Raw genomic sequence first — 20,730 nt, forward strand, 5'->3', positions numbered from 1 at the left:
ATTACTTAATTAAGAAGGGAATTCCTTTCTTTATTGCTAAAAAATAGTTTTCTTTTAAAGAAATCGTATGGTAAGTTGGTTTAAGTGTAAGAACTTGTAGGTAAGTTCTTTCTGTATGTTTTTGTTATATGTTTAAGTAGTTATAATTTTTTTTTAAAGATGATTATATTACACATTCCGTATATATTTCTCTACAACCCACCATGTCCTTTTTTCGCTGGTTGATATAATATTTCATTATCATAAACTTTTTCTTTAGTATAATATTAATATGTCTAATACAGTACTGTTTCATTTTTTCAATTTAGATATGACGTACAGGATAAGAGCTTTCTGAGCTATCGTCCAAAAAAACATATGCGAGAAGACTTAGTATGACTTTTGAAAATATATTTTTTTTTTACTCGAAATTATCACAACGAAATAAAAAGGATAAAAATAAATCAAACCACTGAGCTGTAATCAAATAAAAAAAGTACACGTATTCTACGCAAGCAGTCGAAATCGATATAGTAATTACGGTTACGGTTACGGTACCAGTCTGTAGAAGACAAATGTTATTTTCGTTCATCAGAACCGAAATGTATGAGGCATTTCCCTCAACTTTACGATTAAAACCAAAATTCACTCAAGAATTATAGTTGCGGTGCCAGTCTGTGTAATGAGAGAAATGGTGTTTTCAGAAACTGGAATAAATCATCTGTTATTTTCCAGTCGTTTTTCCGATATCCTAATTCCAAAAGACAGAAACTCTACGTGCTTGTAGTAATATATGTATATAGGAACGGCTGATGAGCCAAAGTAGTAGTAATACTTTTCTGGATTCTGGCATTCTCCTTTTACCATATATTACCTAGATTTGTTATCTGATGAGTCTAAGTGGCAACCATGTTGTATTTCTCTTAAAAATTTGTGATCATATCTTACGAGTACCGAAACTCTGACCGTAATTTTCAGAGATTTCATTTTCGATTATACCTACACTTTTTGTTATACGGAGTACTTAGACCATATGTATATACTACTAGACGCGGTCTGTGTATAATGAATTGATTCAAAATGGTTGACACGGTATTAACTTACATTATAAATTATTACAAATGGTGCAGACATGCAGACTGTTTCTGAACAGCTCGGAATAAATTTAAGGGCTGATTCTAAAAATCAAAATAAGACGAAAATCAAAAATAACGATTTTGTATTTGAGGCTTCGTTTATTAGTTATAAACGTCTAAAAATCTAGTGGAAAGCACCAAAAATAAGACCGCGCAGAGGCCTCGAGCAGTGATTGCCCGAATAGCAGTATTGCAGTGATGTAAGAGAGGAGAGAGGTAACTCACCGTCGAACAGCTGATCGGAAATTTTTTGATACTCGACAAGGCTACAGGATTAAAAACTTAATTAAAATTTACGAATATCATTGAATAACAATAACCTTGTTTATTCGTTGCAGTCCATACCCCCCATCATTAAATAACACTAAATCTGCCTACTCTTTACAAGCCAGAGGGCAAGTCAAAACACACCCTATGAAATTTCGGTGTAGAAAGGGTTAATATGTCCAGCCTCCGATTAATCTTCCGGTCTACATCCACACACGAAAAAACTGCACGCACTACTAGAGGTCTTGGCGTAGAATTTGGAGAAACATCGCACACATAACGGGAATATCGCGATAAAAGGACTAAATTTATAGGAAAACGGCACGTATCACGAATATTTACACATACGTTCGATGCGCAGGTCCGTTGACAAACTAACTGCGGCTTCTTGAAAAACTTGTCGAGGTCACTCCACAACACCTGGTGTTGTTAAATACCTGGATCTTCCCCCAAAGGACCTTTAGCTGCCCCCAAGGCTTTACTGAAGGCTTAAGCTTTCCGAAAATCGAGTCGATGCGCAAAGAAAGTTCTTCAATGTTTGACATTCAAATTCCTGGTTTTAATGATATCTGTAGACAAAATTAAACTAACTACATGACTGAAATCGCGCTCAGTGTTTACACCTATCGCACTTATCGTCAGCAGTCCTTGCTTTCCTGATCAAGTGTTATCAAAAATTGATAGAGGTAGAGGTATTTTCTTAATGTTTAAATAAACGGAATTTCAAATCAATCAACACCTGCATACATTTTAGAAAGTGAAATATCATATCCTATTTCATAACGACATGTTACTTGTATTTTTAAATAACCAACTGCAAATATTCACTTTCTGTTTCTTTCTGTTTCTGTTGTTCACTTTCTGTAGGGCATGTTTTGACTTGCTCTCTGGATTGTAAAGACTAAGCAGTTTAGTGATATTCAACGATGATAGGTATGGTGTTTCAATATTCGTGGATGAGAGAATCGTGATGTGTGGATGTGCGAAGCGAACAAACGGTTTACATGAAAGTGGACATGTTAACGCTTTCTATCTCATAATAGAGTGTTTTGGGTTGGCCTATGAATTGCAACGAATAAACAAGACTATTGTTATTCAATGATATTCATAAATTTTAATTGAATTTTGGGTCCTGTAGCCTTGTTGAGTGTCATAAAATTTCCGATCAGCTGTTCGACGGTGAGTTACCTCTTCTGTCCCTTACGTCACTGCGATACTGCTGTTCGATCGACCACTGCCCGAGGACTTCGCGCGGGCTCATTTCTGATGCTTTCCAACAGATTTTTAGACGTTTATAACTAACAAACGAAGCCCTAAACGCGAAATCATTATTCTTTATTTTCATCTTATTTTGGTCTCTAGAATCACCACTGAAATTTATCCTTCACTGTTCAAACATAATCGGTATAGGCAACAATTTAATTCATGATAAAAATAAAATATGTATCTACCAGGCTGTCTAAAACTATATTATTTTATAATCTCCAACTAGAAATAAATAATTTTCCTCTAAACATTTGTGTACTATTCATATTTTGATTATTTGTTTAAACTAAAATAAGTTTTAAGAAAATCATTAATCAGACACCTTTTACAGAATATTATCAGTACCTCAATATTGAATTCAAATTAATTTTGCAAAATTATAATCTCCAAAATATATTATAATGAGTGTTGGGAAACTGTCTAATCTTGAGTTTGAGTCATGAAAGAAACCCATTCCGATAAGGGTTGTTTTTGAGAACCGTTCAAAGCAACTGACTAAGCTTAAGCCGTTTCTTGTCGAAGATCAAAGTTTGACAATACTATTCCCCACCAAAACCTAGACTCTACATACATTTCTGTAAAGTCAAAAGGATGTAGATTCTCTCTTGTACTCTCCTGCAATCTGAGCCTTTGTCAGTCCAGCTCGAGAGTCTTGAAGTGTTGTAACTTACTAAAATACATTGCTAATTAAATAATAGACCTTGTATTTTTCAGTCTATCGGGTTTAATGACTAAAATATATATTTAGAAAAAATATTATCTTGTATACTTTAAAAAGAATATATGTATACATTTATTTATTTACTTTTTCTAAAAATATTCAAGTTGAAGATTAAAATAGTTTTACATGTTTGAAACATTGGTATATCGCTCTTTTGAAATTGCATAGATAAAATTGTATGTATGGTCTTAGCCATACATACTGTCAGATACTCCTAGAATTTGTTTCTTATTTTCTTCAGAAATGTAGGCATCTGGCCAACGTCAAATCCCAAGAGTTTTTTCCAACCACTTCCTACCATCATAAAAACGACCTCCCTGCCAAGGACCCAAACTTTCTCTTTACCCTCTTTTCCCCACTAAGCTTTTCCTTGTCCTTGCACCCCCTTATTTCGTCAGAAAGAATTAGACCTCTGAACTGAACACATCGTTTTGTAATAAAGAGTATTGAATTATATATCTCGACAATTCGTGTTTAATTTGCCATCCTCCGGGTATACGACACAATAATTTTTGGCGCAGTCGGTAGGACCCGTCATTGGTGAAAGAATAGTGAGACTTTATTTAAAGTGTTCTTCACTTGTGGATTTTTATTCTGACGGAAGATAACAGTGTCAACCCCGAGAGTCTGCGTATCCAAACATCCACTACAGGGAAGGAAACCAGCATTGGCACATCCAGGGACTTTCACTGGCAGACGGCAAGTACATATTCGAATTTTGTTGCTTGATAATCGCCTTTGTTACTCAGTACCATATTACAATGTCTATACCAACTTCCCCAGATGGTTCCTTAGATCCATCGAACTCCTCATCCGATTTTCCGATACAATTCTTATGTAACTTAATTCCTAAAGAATTCACCGGTAATAGATTCGAGCTCGGGCAATTTATAGCCAATTGTAATAACGCTGACGAACTAGCTTCTGAAAGATAGAAAACCCCATTATTATATTTCATACTTTCGCGAATTTCCGGAAATGCAAAAGAACAATTAGCTCTTCAAAATTTTCACAACTGGGCAGAATTGAAAGAACAACTCAAAAGGTTATACCAGGATAGAAAACATTACTGTCAAATAATGGAGGAATTAAACAATAGTAGGCAACTATCTTCTGAGAGCATCAGCGCTTTTTATCAGAGACTATTAACACTGTCGTCAAGAGCACTCAGTGCAATACAGCAATACGCGATTGACCCTTTAGAAATATCGGAAAAGAAAAAATCAGTAGAGGAAACGACTTTAAATCGATTCGTTTATCACAGTCACCCACAAATCTCACAGATGCTTAGGTGGAAGGATTTCAATAATTTAAATTCCGCGTATACAGCCACGATTTCAGAAGAACGAGCTTTAAATATGCATAAGTACACTAGGCAAAAATCCTGTAATATTTGTGGACGGACCAATCACGATACACTCCAATGTAGATTAAAATCGTCTATTCCCGATCGTAATAGAGCTGTTAATAATATCCAAGTTTCGAATCAAAATCAAAATCGTTTCCGAAGTCAACGTCAGTATCAAATTTCTAATGAAACTCAACAAAACTATGTACATAATCGTTTACAACCACAAAACCAAGTAAATTCAAACTCAAGTATCAACCCCTCTAAGGTTTGTAATTATTGTAAAAAACCACGTCACTTGATCGCCGAATGCAGAAAACGACAATATAATAATAATCGAAGGGATCAATTACTGAGTCAAAACACCCCTCGAGCGGAAAACGCCGCGGTGCATTTAAACTCCCAGGAGTCCCCAGCGACGGACACTACGCTGGAGGACCGAATTGCACAGTTAACGGTGTTCGAGAACTAAACGTTTCAATCTAAAACGATAACTTAGATTATATGAAAGCGTCTTCACTGTATTCGAAAAACGTTGATAAAACCTTTCGATTTCTAGTAGATACGGGCGCAAACGTCTCTCTCATTAAAGCTTGTAAATTAGATTCGAATACCCCCTTTAATTCAAAGGATAAATTAATATTACACGGTCTTAGCCCAAATATTTCCGTAGAGACGGTAGGTAGCTGTAAGATTCCTATACAATTTCGAGATTGTACTATCGATATTAAATTTTACATCCTAAATCAAGCAACAAACGTCCCATTTTACGGCTTATTAGGAAGGGATTTTTTGCAGAAAGAATCTGCGACTATCGACTATCAATCTCACACACTAACTCTTAAATCATTGCCAATTCCAGTCCAGCTAAGTCCTCAAAAATTCGGGAGCCCAAGTATGAATCTAATTAATCTCAAAGCTCGAACAGAGACTGTTATTGAAATCGAGGTAAAAAACCCCGAAATTCAGGAAGGTATTATTCCGGAAATTCAGTTGCCAAAGGGCGTCTATTTATCGAAAGCAATAACCAAAGTAAGAAAAAATAATAAAGCCTATGCAATCATTTTGAATACACGAATAATAGATCAGAAAATAGAGTCAATTTCTGTAAATTTAGAACAACTTCCGCAAAAGACTACCCCTCTGTTATTAAATAATTCTAATACTTCCCGATCAAGTCGTAATGAACTGTTGAAAGAAAACCTAAGGTTGGATCATTTGAATCTAGATGAAAAAACATCAGTCTTAGATATCTGCACACAATATAATGATATGTTTCATTTACCAAATGATGTTTTAACTGTAACGAATGCGATTGAACATGAAATTAATGTAACCGATCCTACTCCCATTTACACAAAATCTTATAAATATCCAGAAATCCATAAGGTCGAAGTAAACCGACAAATTGACAAAATGCTGAAACAGGGAATAATACGACCTTCTGTATCCCCATGGTCATCCCCTCTATGGGTTGTACCCAAGAAATTAGACTCATCGGGCGAACGAAAATGGAGAATTGTAATCGATTATAGGCGACTGAACGAAGTAACGGTCGGTGACGCATTCCCACTACCCAACATTAATGATATCTTAGATCAGGTAGGCCATTCGAAATACTTCACAATCCTCAACTTAGCATCCGGTTTCCATCAAGTTCCGATGCGAGATTCCGACAAACGGAAGACAGCCTTTTCGACACCGTCGGGTCATTATGAATTTACGAGAATGCCATTTGGGCTTAGAAACGCGCCTGCAACCTTTCAAAGACTGATGAACGCGATTTTAACAGGATTACAAGGTCTTCAATGTTTTGTCTATATCGATGACATTGTCATTTGCGCATCATCAGTTCAGGAGCATTCTATGAAATTGAAGGCAGTCTTTGATTGTCTCAGAGGAAATAATCTTAAATTACAACCCGACAAGTGTGAGTTCATGCGACAAGAGGTGATGTATTTAGGCCATATTATATCAGATAAAGGTGTGCAACCGAGCCCAGATAAAGTTAACGCTATTGCTAAATTTTCCACTCCAAAAAAATCAGAAGGATATCAAGGTTTTCTTAGGTCTTATTGGTTATTATAGGAAATTCATAAAAGACTTCGCGAAGATAGCTAAACCTCTAACAACTTTATTGCTAAAAGATACTCCTTTTATATGGACTTCTGAACACTCTAAGTCTTTCGACGAATTCCGGCGAATATTAATTACGCAACCGATCCTCCAATATCCTGATTTCAATAGAGAATTTCTTCTTACTACTGATGCTTCTAATTACGCGATAGGTTCTGTATTAAGTCAAGGTACAATCGGAAAAGATCTCCCCGTCGCGTACGCTTCTAGTACATTAAGTAAAAGCGAACAGAATTATAGTACTACGGAAAAGGAGCTGCTTGCTATTGTGTGGAGCGTTAGACATTTTAGACCTTACCTATACGGTAGACAGTTTACCATTGTAACAGACCATAAACCGTTGACCTGGTTGTTCAATTGCAAGGATCCAGGAAGTCGATTAGTACGTTGGCGACTAAAGCTAGAAGAGTATAATTATAAAATAATTTACAAGGCCGGGAAACTTAATTCAAACGCAGATGCATTGTCACGTTATCCAGCAGTAAACATAGTTTAAAATGTCAATTCTTTCGAAAACTTCATAGAGTTTCATTATAAAAATCTTGATATTCCGAAAATCCAATCTATCCCCTGCGATAAATTCAAATACTTTCCAAACGTATTGTTCTATTCAAAAGATTTAGACGATAATAATTTGTTCTCGGGAACGTTACGAAACACTTATGACATGTCAAAAATCAAGGAACCCGATGGATTATACTCATTCATTAGACTTGTCAAGGATTCTCAGGTAACATATCTTTGTATCTGTAAAACATTTCATTTTTATAAATTAGAATATAAGGAAGTATTTTATTCATTGCAAACTTTATACAAACATTTACAAGAAACCGACTATGCGGGAAACCTTTACATTCACGATGTCACAATCAATAATAAAAATATAAAGAAGGATATGTTCGGAGAAATTATATACTATATCTTCAGGAACACGAATATCACGCCTATTATATTAAATACCGAACGAATTACCCCTAAGTCACGGGACGAAATCATAAGAATACTACAGGAAAATCACGATTCTAAATTAGCAGTTCATTCTGGTTTCCTTAGGACGTATAGGATAATTAAAGAATATTATAAATGGGATGCCATGAAAAGAGACATAAAAAATTATATAAAGAAATGTCCATCTTATCAGGTCAACAAAACTAACTTCCGACCCTCGAAAGCCCCGATGGAAATTACAACTACATCCAATAAACCGTTCGAAAGGCTCGCCACTGACGTTGTTGGGCCGTTACCTCAGACCATAAATAATAATCGCTATATTTTAACTATGCAGGACGACTTAACTATGTTTTCATATGCCGTACCTATACAAAATCATGAAGCGCAAACCGTTGCCACAGAACTCTCTAAATTCATAACATTATTCAGAATCCCTAGAACTATACTCACTGATCAAGGAACCGATTTTATGTCACAATTAATGAAAGACCTTACCAAATTATTCAACACCAAGCACCTATTATCTTCTCCCTATCACCCTCAAACAAACGGAGCCTTAGAAAGGTCACATTTAACCCTAAAAAATTATCTGAAACATTATATTAATGATAAACAAACAGACTGGGATGAGTTTATAATTTTTGCAATGCTAGCCTACAATACTCACGTACACAAATCAACCGGCTTCACTCCATACGAAACACTTTTCGGAAATAAAGCATACCTACCCAGTAATATAACACAGGAACCGACGTTAAGTTATTCTTACGACGACTATATAGTTAACTTAAAACAAAAACTAAATTATACTCAAAAGGTAGCAAGAGACAATTTAATACAAGCTAAAACTAAGTCAAAAACTTATTATGATAACAAAATTGTTTCTCATAATTACAAAATTGGTGATTTAGTGTATGTCCTAAACAAACAAGTTACTACGGGATTGAATAAAAAACTTACACCGAACTATAAAGGTCCATTTAAAATAACAAAAATTAATTCAAATAGCACTGTTCAAGTTTTAAAAAACAGAAAATTAATAACTTACCATACTAACTTACTGAAACCTTCTGTTTCAGGAGATGAAGACGAATAAAGTCCAGCACCTGTTTACCCTGTTAACACTAGTAGCATCCATCTCTACTATCCTGAATCATGCTCACGAAATTAACAAACCCTATTATAAAATCTTTCGTTTAAGTCATACGGGATTATATTACAATCAACTGGGAAATGTAAAATTATCGAATTCTCAACTTACTCTATTATCCCACATTAACCTCACCATAGCAGATCAAAAGTACGATTTATTATCCAGAGTTTATGCAAGATCTTTGACTATGTGTACCTACAGTCCTAAACAAACAGTACATAGCAACAACGCATATTTTTGTCAAAGTTCTCTCAAAAATATACACTCGCGTATTATGGCAATCAAAAGTAAAATTGAAACCATAAAGCATATGATAAGCAATCAACCAAACGTAGGAAGGAAAATAGTAAAAAGAGGATTATTCGACGGAGCATCTCATGTTTTACACTGGCTATTCAACATTCCTAATGATGAAGACGCTAAACTCTACAAAGAAGCTATAGATTCGATTGTTCTTGAAAATAGAAACGTTAATTTACTAATGAAACAGCAAATCGCGATCATAAGCAACACTATTCAAAATTTTAATTCATTCACCCAAAGTCTTCGAGCTGACGAAGATAAACTTAACGAAAATATAAAATTACTTAATAGTTTCTCAAACTCGACGACAAATTACTTAAATGATATTTTTACTCGACATCTTATTTTAGAACAAATATTCTCATTAACACAGATGTTCTCAGAACTAGACGAATACTGTAATTTGGTTATTTCTTCCATTTCACTAGCAAGGCAAAATATATTACACCCAGAAATAGTATCACCTCAAAACCTTTTTTTTGAAATGAGCAATATTGCTCTCCAGAACAACTTGAAATAGCCCGTTCCGCTAACATACTCTAATATGTACAAATATGACAAATTATATAAACTAAGTGTGGCCTATATCAATAACGTATTAGTGTTCGCAATTAAAATTCCGTTAGTCATAGAAATGCAATATGAGCTTTATGAAATATTACCATTACCCGTTCCTCATAACACTTTAAACACCTACCTTTATATTCAACCTAGTTTCCCTTACATGTTACTGAGTATAAATAAGGTGTATTATGCAATGCTCCAAAATCTGGAATTATGTCTTATGGTCGACATCAACGAACGCATCTGCCTTATCAACCACGTAACACGGACAACCGGACGACCAACGTGCGAGACAACATTATTTACATCTAACACGGGAGGAATACCTTCATCATGCCAGACCTATACAGTCAAAGGCAACCTTGAGAGATGGTACCACATTCGAAACAACGAATGGATCTTCACCGCCACACATCCATTATATCTGACGCTCACCTGCTCCTTGACGCATATCGAGGACGTCAAATTAAAATCAGTTGGGATCATTCGACTAGAGCCTCAATGTAAAGGCTACACTGAGACGATTATTCTAGAACCATCACAAGGCATCACCGCAAATCATAGCCATAGTTCCATAATACATAAAAGTCCTGAAGAAGATTGCTGCCCGAAGAATCACGGAAACTCTAGAATAGTTCCGATACAGTTAACGCCAATCAAAATCACTGATGTCAATACCGAAGAATTCAAGTTCTCCAACCATAAGCTTATCCAGTTGGATAACCTCTTACAAAAAGAGCTGAATAAACCAGTTGTCGTTCAGCAAAATCGATGGTACAATATCATATTGACTACAGTAATACTCATCATCGGAATAATACTTGCCGTACATCTTTTACGTTGGTACGGTATGCTACGCTCAACAGCTAAGTGCCTGTGTCTCACCAAGCATCCGAAATCAATAAACGATGCTTGCTGTTTTAAAATCATCAATACAAACGTCAACGCTGGGCCCATAACGAGAAGCCAATTATCAAAATTCCTGGAAGAAGAGGACAGATTCAGGTCAGAAGAAGGAACATTCGATCCTTCAACCAGACTTGTTGGACAACACGGATTAAGAAGATCGACATCCCGTGCACCCTCCATAAACATGGATTGACCCCGTGGAAAAAGAAATTGTAACCCTATAATTCAGTCCAGTCCCTCATTTGTTTAAACGATAAGAGTAGTTATAAGCGTAGATAGAAGGTATAGGACTAACAATTACTATTATTTTCAATTTCTGTAGATTTAATGACATTTACTCTTTAGATTAATCGATTATTTTGCCATTAACAAATATTTGTATGCACCTTACTTACACTTTCGATTTCATAAGTAGATTATTAAGTATTAATTTTCCATCTGGCTGACTTAAGCCTTCATAATAGATCTATAAGACTTAACCATGTAAAGTAATTTTAACATTCTACAAATCGTTTATAATGTTATATATATATTTCAACTATGAAAAGCGATCCCAAGTATTCTAGAAATTAGTAAGACTTTGTATTACCTCAAACATTCTGTATTACTCATATATTGTTAGAAAAAGTTAGCATAGAATTTAATTAATTTACGTTTTGCGGAACCGTAAATTAATCTAAGGATGGGAGGTGTCAGATACTCCTAGAATTCGTTTCTTATTTTCTTCAGAAATGTAGGCATCTGGCCAACGCCAAGTCCCAAGAGTTTTTTCCAACCACTTCATACCATCATAAAAACGACCTCCCTGCCAAGGACCCAAACTTTCTCTTTACCCTCTTTTCCCCACTAAGCTTTTCCTTGTCCTTGCACCCCCTTATTTCGTCAGAAAGAATTAGACCTCTGAACTGAACACATCGTTTTGTAATAAAGAGTATTGAATTATATATCTCGACAATTCGTGTTTAATTTGCCATCCTCCGGGTATACGACAATACTTATAGATACGGCTTCAGATAACTTCCTTTAGACAAAGATAAAATCATCTACGTGACGTCGTATACGGGCAAAATGTATAAGTTATTCTAGTATGACATATTTACAATTTCGAAAGAGCGACACATCGATGCTCCGTACGTGTTAAACTATTTTACTGTTCGACATTAATGAAAATGTAAAAATGTTCAACTTTCAGAAAACTGTTAGAAAAGTCGAAGTTAACGTATACTCGAATGGGGCATGTGCTTTTCGTCAACGTGCTTTCTCTTTCGACGGTCAAGTGGGTACCTCTAGGGTTACCATAAACACCGGAAAGGGCGATACTGACGAAGGCGTCCTCATGGCTAAAAGACGGTCGAAGGACCATTCTTGTACGAACAGTCGTCGTGACTGGTGAAACGCAGGAATAAACCTCGCACAGTTTTGCATTTAGCGTAAACGCCTACAAGGTGTCATTATTTTGACCGCTCATTACGCCGATCCTGATTTTCCGTCTTACAAAACATTGAATTGATTAAATAAATATGAAATATGCTGACATCATCACCCTTTTGCTACTCTCTTTAAAACAACGGGTTCCCACCATTATTAATAATTATTTCAGAGCTAGATTCATGCAAGCTGCGCGTAGCTTCACATGGTTTACGAGGTTCGGTAGTGTTCAGTAGCGTCTCAGCATCTGATATCGTGTCAGCCATTTTGAAAGATTATCTTTTGCTCAGTGTGACGTCACACTTGGGCAGTTATCTTTGCTTAGCCGAGCTCATGGATTATTTATATGCGCACTATGTACGTGCAGTATCTAGTAGTATATATGGTCTAAGAGTAGTATAAAATACTAGCATAGCGGCATAGCTTATACATCTTGTCCACATGTAACGTTACGTAGTTGTTTTATCTTTGCTTTGGCGTTTATAAGTATATATGGTCTAAGGTCTAATTATAAGATCTAAGATCCTGTACATACATGCCTACATATTCATATACCTATTACGGAATTCAATTGACATGAAACTACACAAACTGTGTTTAATGTAATATAAAAGAAGGAAAGAACGGACCATGGCGTGTCGCGGCATAATCCGCCGCGCAGATCTACATGTCCTAATATGGCGATTTATCCACACGGACGAAACGTAAATCATTTTATTTACTTATACCGAAAAGAACGACCTTTCAACCACTGCCGACCAGATGTGCCAACAAACGACGACATATACAGATAAACTGTAGGAGTCACCATTCTTCGACGTTAATGCTGTTAAATCCAAAACATCCAAAAAATTAAGAATTCTCTCTTCCTGATGAAATTTTTAAAAATATTAAGATTATTATTCCCTACAACACTTATAATATATTACCAATCGTATTTATAATGAATAAATAAGTTCTGCTTGAATTGATAAACTCTTTTATAATCACGCTAACATTAAAGTAAATACTAAATGCTTTAAAAATATGAAATGAAATAAATACTTCTTTCAAGCTTATCTTTTGTGACCTTTTGTGCATTTTTCACCTTGATTATTTTTTTATCGAAAATTATAGTCCTCGCTGCATTTCACAAAATAGACATTTTGTACGAAAATTCATGTAGGCCTTACCCTACGCAACGAAAGACCTGCAACGGAAAATTAAACCTGTCAAGATTACAGTCAGAACTTCGATATTCGTAAGATATGATCGCAGACTCATGTGAAAAATGCAAAACGGTCAGCTGCTTTGGGTCACAAGCGATTCCCCTACAGGCATTAAAACAGAATTTCGGTACTTCAGAATTACAGTACGAGAAAAATGATTGCAAAGAAACCGATAATATATTCTGGTTTCGACTCCCTGGTTCAAACAATTATCCCGTCTTAAATTCGAACAGCCAATTCTACACTGAAAAATGATCCGATTTCTTTGTAATGAATACATAACGTATCACTTTTCTCCTTCGTCAAACGATAAAAGGATACTTTCTGAACATAGAGTGAAAATTACAATTACATATATTAATCGATCAAATATTTTTTGAAAATGATGTCAACTAGTTAAAAAAAGAGATATGATGGTTGCGGAGAAATATGCATGGAATAATATGGAGTAGAATTTTCTCTAAAAAAATAGTATAACTCTTCGAGCACATAATGAAAAGCACAAAAAGATCGCAAATAATTATAATTTACCATATAGTTTCTTTAATAAAAAGTGTAAAAGAAGTCGATTTTTTTATCACACGAAAAAGAAATTTCCCACTTAAAGAAAATTTAAGATAACTAAAGCGAGGAACTATGTATACGAGACACAAAATTTCGCTCCCACGCAAGCCAGCTTTATAAACAATTTTTACAGCGGAGACTCTCCCCCATTTAAAACTCCAGATGTTTTGACGGTGGTTTTTTGTTTCAAAGACAAGTGTGATCTTCATTTCTGGGGATTGTCGGCTGTTACGTTATTCAACTTCTTTCGGTTTCTCCTCCCGTTATTCTCTTCTCTCCTTTATTTCTTTCAGTTTTCTATCAATATATCTTTTAATTGAAGATTTCAATTAATTTTAAATGGTGAATTATTATATTTCTTAATCGTGCTATATTCTGTTCATTTAAAAATCTTATTATACTATTTAACGTTTTTTCAAAAACTAAGGTGTTAGTCAGCCATTGCTTTTTGCGTAATATGAGTCACTTATTTGCAAAATCGATTAACTCCACAGAACAAAAATATTAATGTTTATTTTAAATATAAAAGGTTAGGCATCAATCAAGCTCGTTAGTATTAAAATTTTTTAAATTTCAAAAAATGGAATTAATCACTGGCTTTGAACGGCTCGTATATGAAACATCGAACAAACATTAAATCATCAAAATTTTCTTCGTTTTGAAGTGATGTATAAACGCGTATACCTGGATATACAATAAGTTCACAAGGTATTGCAAGTAGGTAGGTATGCGTAGTCAACAGCCTGCTCTTGTTTCTATAAACAATTTTCTTTTGTATTCTGTAGTATCCCTTCAATTTGTTTGTAGATAACATGCTTGATAATAAGTAAACATCCTATTTCCTTTCTGGCTTCCATTTATGGAAGAAATAAATCTTATTTTGTAAATTCGTAGAAATCATGAGTTCAAGAAATTACAATAAAAAATTAAGATTAAATACAATTTCGAAATGAATCGATAACAATATTTTAAGACTCCTCCAACATATTTTGGAGTCACAAGTATCGTGAAGAAATTTTGGAGTTCAGTGTGTTGATTCGATGGCGACATGGTAGTGTGACTACCGCGATTGTTATTATTTACTGTGAGCAGAAAATGCAAATTTTTCTCTGCCTTGACTTTGCCCCTTAGTAGAGGACTTTGCTCTTTGACCCTTTCCCTGTCCTTCTGTGGCCTGTTCCACCCTTCTATCATTGACTTTTATATCTTTCTTTCTTTGATAGTCAGAATATTTTTTTTTTTTTTTTTTGATAATTTTAGATAAAAATTTTCTAATGTGAACGATAGGATCGTTAGTCTTAACTAAATATAAGATTTTGTGAGCTATCAGTTTGAGCTTAAAATCCAGTAATAAATATAATATTATTTAGTAATGAATTATATTGAAATTAATAACACTAATGAAACATTTTTTCAAGATTTTTTGCAAGTTTTGTATTTATAAAATTAACTCTTATGAATGATGAGGTTTAAGATTACAACTACGTTTTAATATAGTTGCAAATGCAGATTATTAAAATTTTAATATACTTATAAAGAACTCAAACATTGCATTCAAATAAAATAATTGTAATTGGTCTATAACACGTAAAGTAAAATTAGGACAAATCAAAAAGTTTTATTAAATACCAAAGGGAGCTACATATAAGTGTAAAAATTCAGTTTGAAGTTAAAAAAAGGAAGCTTTATTTCATTTCTTTCAATAGTTATAAAAAGTTATAACAGTTATAAAAAGTTAAATTGTACATACTTTAGAATTTAATTAAATTATAATAAGTAAGTTCCAGAAAGAAATAATGGAATAAAGAAACGTTATTTTGTTCCACCGTCTGCATATTTAAAAATTTATATTTTATACACCTTTACTGTAGTATTTTCTTATAATCTAACCGAAGAATTGACGATCTAGCAGTAATAGGGGAAAATACAAGTTTAAAAATTTTATTTAGAACGAAATGAAAAAATCCAATGTTGTACTTAAAATTTATTTACTTAATGTGTAAGCTTATTCGACTACCAGTGATATACCTACATGCACTTTACATACACAGAGAAGCAATTCCTATTACATTCTATGCAAGTGCAGTGGGTCCCCTCTTAATAAAAGAATGCACCATGTGTTTCTTTCTTTCGCTTGGAATCCTCCCTTCTCCGGTTGTTCCGCAAATCTAGTTCAGCGTTCAGTTGCTTTCAAGATCCTGTGGAGGATGGTTGTTAAAATCTTTTCATCTTAAGTTTTTGTACATTTATAACGTTTTTCAAGTTTATTAACAATAAACTTAGTAAAAAGTGTTAGTGCTTTAAAAATTCCAAATAAATTTTGGTTGAAATATTAGCAAAGAGAACGATTACTTTTAACCTTCAGAACAGAATCATTCGTTTGAGTAAAGAGAAATGTGTTAGTTAGGTCGATTTTCCTGTAATTCTGTAAGTATCACATTGAGCGAAAATAAGTATCCTTTTGTGAGCTATGCAGATTGGTAAGCTGATTTACCGAGTGTTTCATAAAGAATGAATATCTACTTACAATTCATTTTTCGATTAACTATTACTCCCAGAAATAGATTTTCCTTACTTTGTGACAAACTCTAAAACAATTATCATTTTTAGCTTAACAAAGTTTAAAATTTAGTAGTCATAAATAATCAAATAAATTAATTTTATCTTTCCTAATACAATATACACATAATACGATGAAAAATTCATTGAAATGACTATTCATCTGAATTTAGCTGAAGTTTTTAGCGACAAACCAATGACAAAAACGTTCAAATATCACACAGATTCACCAGCGACTGCGATACATATATATTACATGTATATAATTATAACATGCATGTGAATCAAATTTTCAGATATGTCAAGGCTCTGCATCTGACTCAATTTATTCTAAGTTTGACTTTTTTCCTACATTTGTTAAATTTAGACAGATTACACATGATACGTGACATGATAACAGATTTTTAATCAACTACTTTTAAGCACATTTCTTTAAATAGAATATAAGTTCGTTACTTTCTTGTGTAACACAATTTACGGTTTTCTGATCAGTTACTTTAATTCTTAAAAAAATATTCATTATGTTAAGATAAAATTTTCATAATTATACATACTTTATTAAAACTCAATTATTTCAGTGGTCAGTTGATTGTTTGTGGTTTACTATAATATAACAGCCTTTCATAGCGAAATGCTAGCAAAAAATTAAATTATGAAATGTTAAAAGAAATGTATAACTTTTACTAAAAAGAATTTAGAAAACTATTGTGTGCATTCATACGCATAAGAGAATAGTAACACTAAATTTCCTCTAAATTTTAATAGCTCGATCATGAAATAAAACTAAAGTGTTTAAACTTAAAGTAAAACATGCATAAAAATTTATTTTGCGTATAGAGTGGTGAAAAACATGACCCTAAATGCTTTGACGCTGGCTCATTGATTCACTCGAAAAAAATCAACCGTAACGTAACTTATCCTGCACTGTAAACAGGGGAAATGTTTGTTCTATTCTGTTAAAGAACCCTTAAATTGTTTTGAATTTGGAATTCATACTACAAGCTCTGTCGACGTAAAAACAATTCTTTAAATATAGCTTCTAAACTTCTATAAATTGCTCTATAATTAAAAAAAGAGTAGCACGTGTATGATAAAATAGAATGAATTATGACTAAAGTTAGATAAAAATGGTCATGTTTACACACCATAATTGTTCTTCGTGTCAAATCGTCGTTCCTCGCTTTTAAATTGATAAAAATCACCAGCGTCTGGAATGATGAAGCGATTTCAAAGCCTGACCTCTTACGTCGGATTTCCTACAGCGGTTTTTCTCCCATTGTAATTCATTTATTCGTAACCCTAAGGCAACTGGAGACTGTTATCGGACTTCTACAAAAACATACCAGGTGATCCTCGAATACATATTCTTGAGATTTCGTTCCGGCTTACGACGATACAATCGACCGTTTTTTCTTCTTCTTCTTTTTTTTTTTTTTTTTTTTTTTTAAATATAAACACGCTATTTGATATTTGAAATTATTGTGTATTTTCTATTTATTTTAGAAGCTCAGAAAATATGTATGTGTTCTAATGATTGCAGTTTTTTCGATATCCAAAATTTTATTCATGGTTTATGATATTCTAAAAAAGATATACATACTGTTTGGAATTTTCTATTTTTATTTATTTAATCTTCTATAAGGTTACAGTTTTGTTTTCATTTTATTTTGAAAGTTTCTGCAAATCGAAATATAATTTTAATGTAACCCAAACTATTTTCCATGCATTTAAAATTTAAGGTAATTATCCTGAAAAATCCTGAAAAAAACTTACTTAGAAATTTCTTGAAACTTTGAAGGTGTGTTAATCCAAGTATCATTTATGTCGAGTTAACATTTTTAAAGAAATTTCACTACCCCAAAACCGATATATTCGCCTTTAAAGTTTCAATAATTGATATGTAATTTCTATATCGATATCTCGCTGAAGTGACATTTGTAGCTGTATCCTTAAAAATGAACTTAAAAATTCTTTAAGAAACTAATATATGATGGTAGGCATCTATAAGAATTTAATAAAAAAAGGAACAGAACAATTTACCATTTGGTTACTAAATTATAGCAATGTAAAGTCATAATTTAACAAAATTCCGAAGAATTTCTAAAGCATGGTGCTACAGTAATAATACCATATCGTCTTTCTCTCCCACCTCGTCCATGTTAATATTTCTTTTATGTGTAGAGAGAAATTATATGCATGTATGTGTGAACGACGGGTAAAAGGTGTACAGATGAATCGAAAAGTTTTGTCATATGCTGAAAAATAAAATAGTCTTAAATAGTGAAGCCATATGCATTTAACTTTCTAATATGATTGTACCGGGACAACTACCTTAATTTTTTTTTTTCTTTAGTTATTTAATTTCCTTTATTCGTGCAGTAGTCTTACTATTTGTAGACTTTTTACACTATATGTATCTGTTTGTTTTTAATATTCGCTCCTTCTATTCATACGTTCACTCGCACTATACTCATACATTCAACATTCTTAACTACCTTAATTGCGTTAAATCAGTGATGAGCAACTTCTGTTTTATAGTGCGTAAAAACTGAAAATATAATATTTCATACGGACAGCAATGAATGCAATATTAAACATTTATATACGTATATTAATAAAAAAAATTTAATTTATAGGATGTAATTTGTTGTTTTCGACCATGAATTTGTTCTTAATTTCATTTACTTTTTATTAATAATACTTTTGACATGTATATAGATAAGTATATGTATGTATGTATGTATATCCTTTTGCTTATAAGAAATTAAGTTTGCTCAGTTTTTTAGTCATTTGTCATCGAGACGACTTCGACTATCATTTTTTACAATTTTCCTTTTAGAAAACAACTTGTTGTTGCTTGTTTTTGTTTATTCTCTTATGTTTTCGCTGTATCGTCATGGGCGAGATATTGTCTATACTGACAATAAATTGATTTCTTCTGCTAACATGTTCATACTTCAGCTAAATGAGGTGCAACGTTTCGGCAGATTGATTTCTTCTGATAAAATGTTCATACTTCAGCTAAATGAAGTGCAACGATCGCAGGTTTCTACGTACAATATGTATGTATATATAGTATAAGTCATAAGTACTGTATTCCACTGACAAGATGAATCCTGAAACTAATAGATCTGTATTGTTGCCAGATCTATGTGTTAGATGTATTATAGTTGGAGGGTTGCGGGTTACTCATTACTATGTATCACTTGCTCATTACTTCTGTAACTCGAATTCAGAGAAAGTCGACCTCTTGATAAGAGATCTCTTGAAATCTAAATTTTCTTTAATGTGAGTCAAAGTTTTATTACCGTTACCTCTATAACTCCAAAGACGCAAAGACAAAACAAAATTACAGATTTTTTCACTAATAACACATAATAATCGAAATACAAACAACACAATAATCATTTTTTGTTTAAAATTTGCCATACGATTATATTTATACGTACTCTGTGTACGTATATTCTATACAGACACATAATAATTAATTCACCTCAAAAAGTTAAATTTGTCTTTCTTTGAGTTTCTACAATTTAACTACTATTGTCCCATCTATGTTAAAATTAAATTTTGATTTGTTAAATTTGTTGTATTTGAAAACCTCGATAAGACGAAATCACAACCTCTGGTATTTATCTCTTTAAAATTTCAATTCTTCTTCGAACTTATAACATTATAATTTAGTCCTATTAGTTAGAGATAAAGCATTTTAAAAAGTTTCTTTTGATGTTTGGTTTTCTAAATTTCCGTTCTGCTTTACGAAAACCGTACTGGAAACATATTTTTTAAATATCATAATCTAGACCTTCATTCTTATAAAATTTGAAACATTATATTCTATTTTAACTTTTGTTAAGAGAAAATTTTTTTGTAGGTGAGTATTAAAAATATACAAAATATTAGATTTTTAAACATTTACTCATTGGTTGAGGTATTAGAAAAACGAAAGTTCAAACATAAAGCGGTGTAGCTGCGAGCGTAAGGCCCGAGTTTTGCGATTCGAAGGTCGTGATCTCAAATCTTCCGTTTAGAGTAATTGTTTCTTTTATTATTACTCCTTTCAAACTGATTTTTATGTTTTTTCTTTCTTTTTATTCGCCGTACATAGATAAATATGTAAGATTTATGAAGTATAAATTAAAAATTTGTCTATATACAGGACGTTCGGCTACAGGTGGGAGAAATGTTAAGATGCGATTCTAGAGATCAAAATAAGACGAAAATCAAGAATGATGATT

The sequence above is a fragment of the Calliopsis andreniformis genome, chromosome 4, assembly GCF_051401765.1.
Source record: "Calliopsis andreniformis isolate RMS-2024a chromosome 4, iyCalAndr_principal, whole genome shotgun sequence".
In the NCBI taxonomy this organism is placed as follows: domain Eukaryota; kingdom Metazoa; phylum Arthropoda; class Insecta; order Hymenoptera; family Andrenidae; genus Calliopsis; species Calliopsis andreniformis.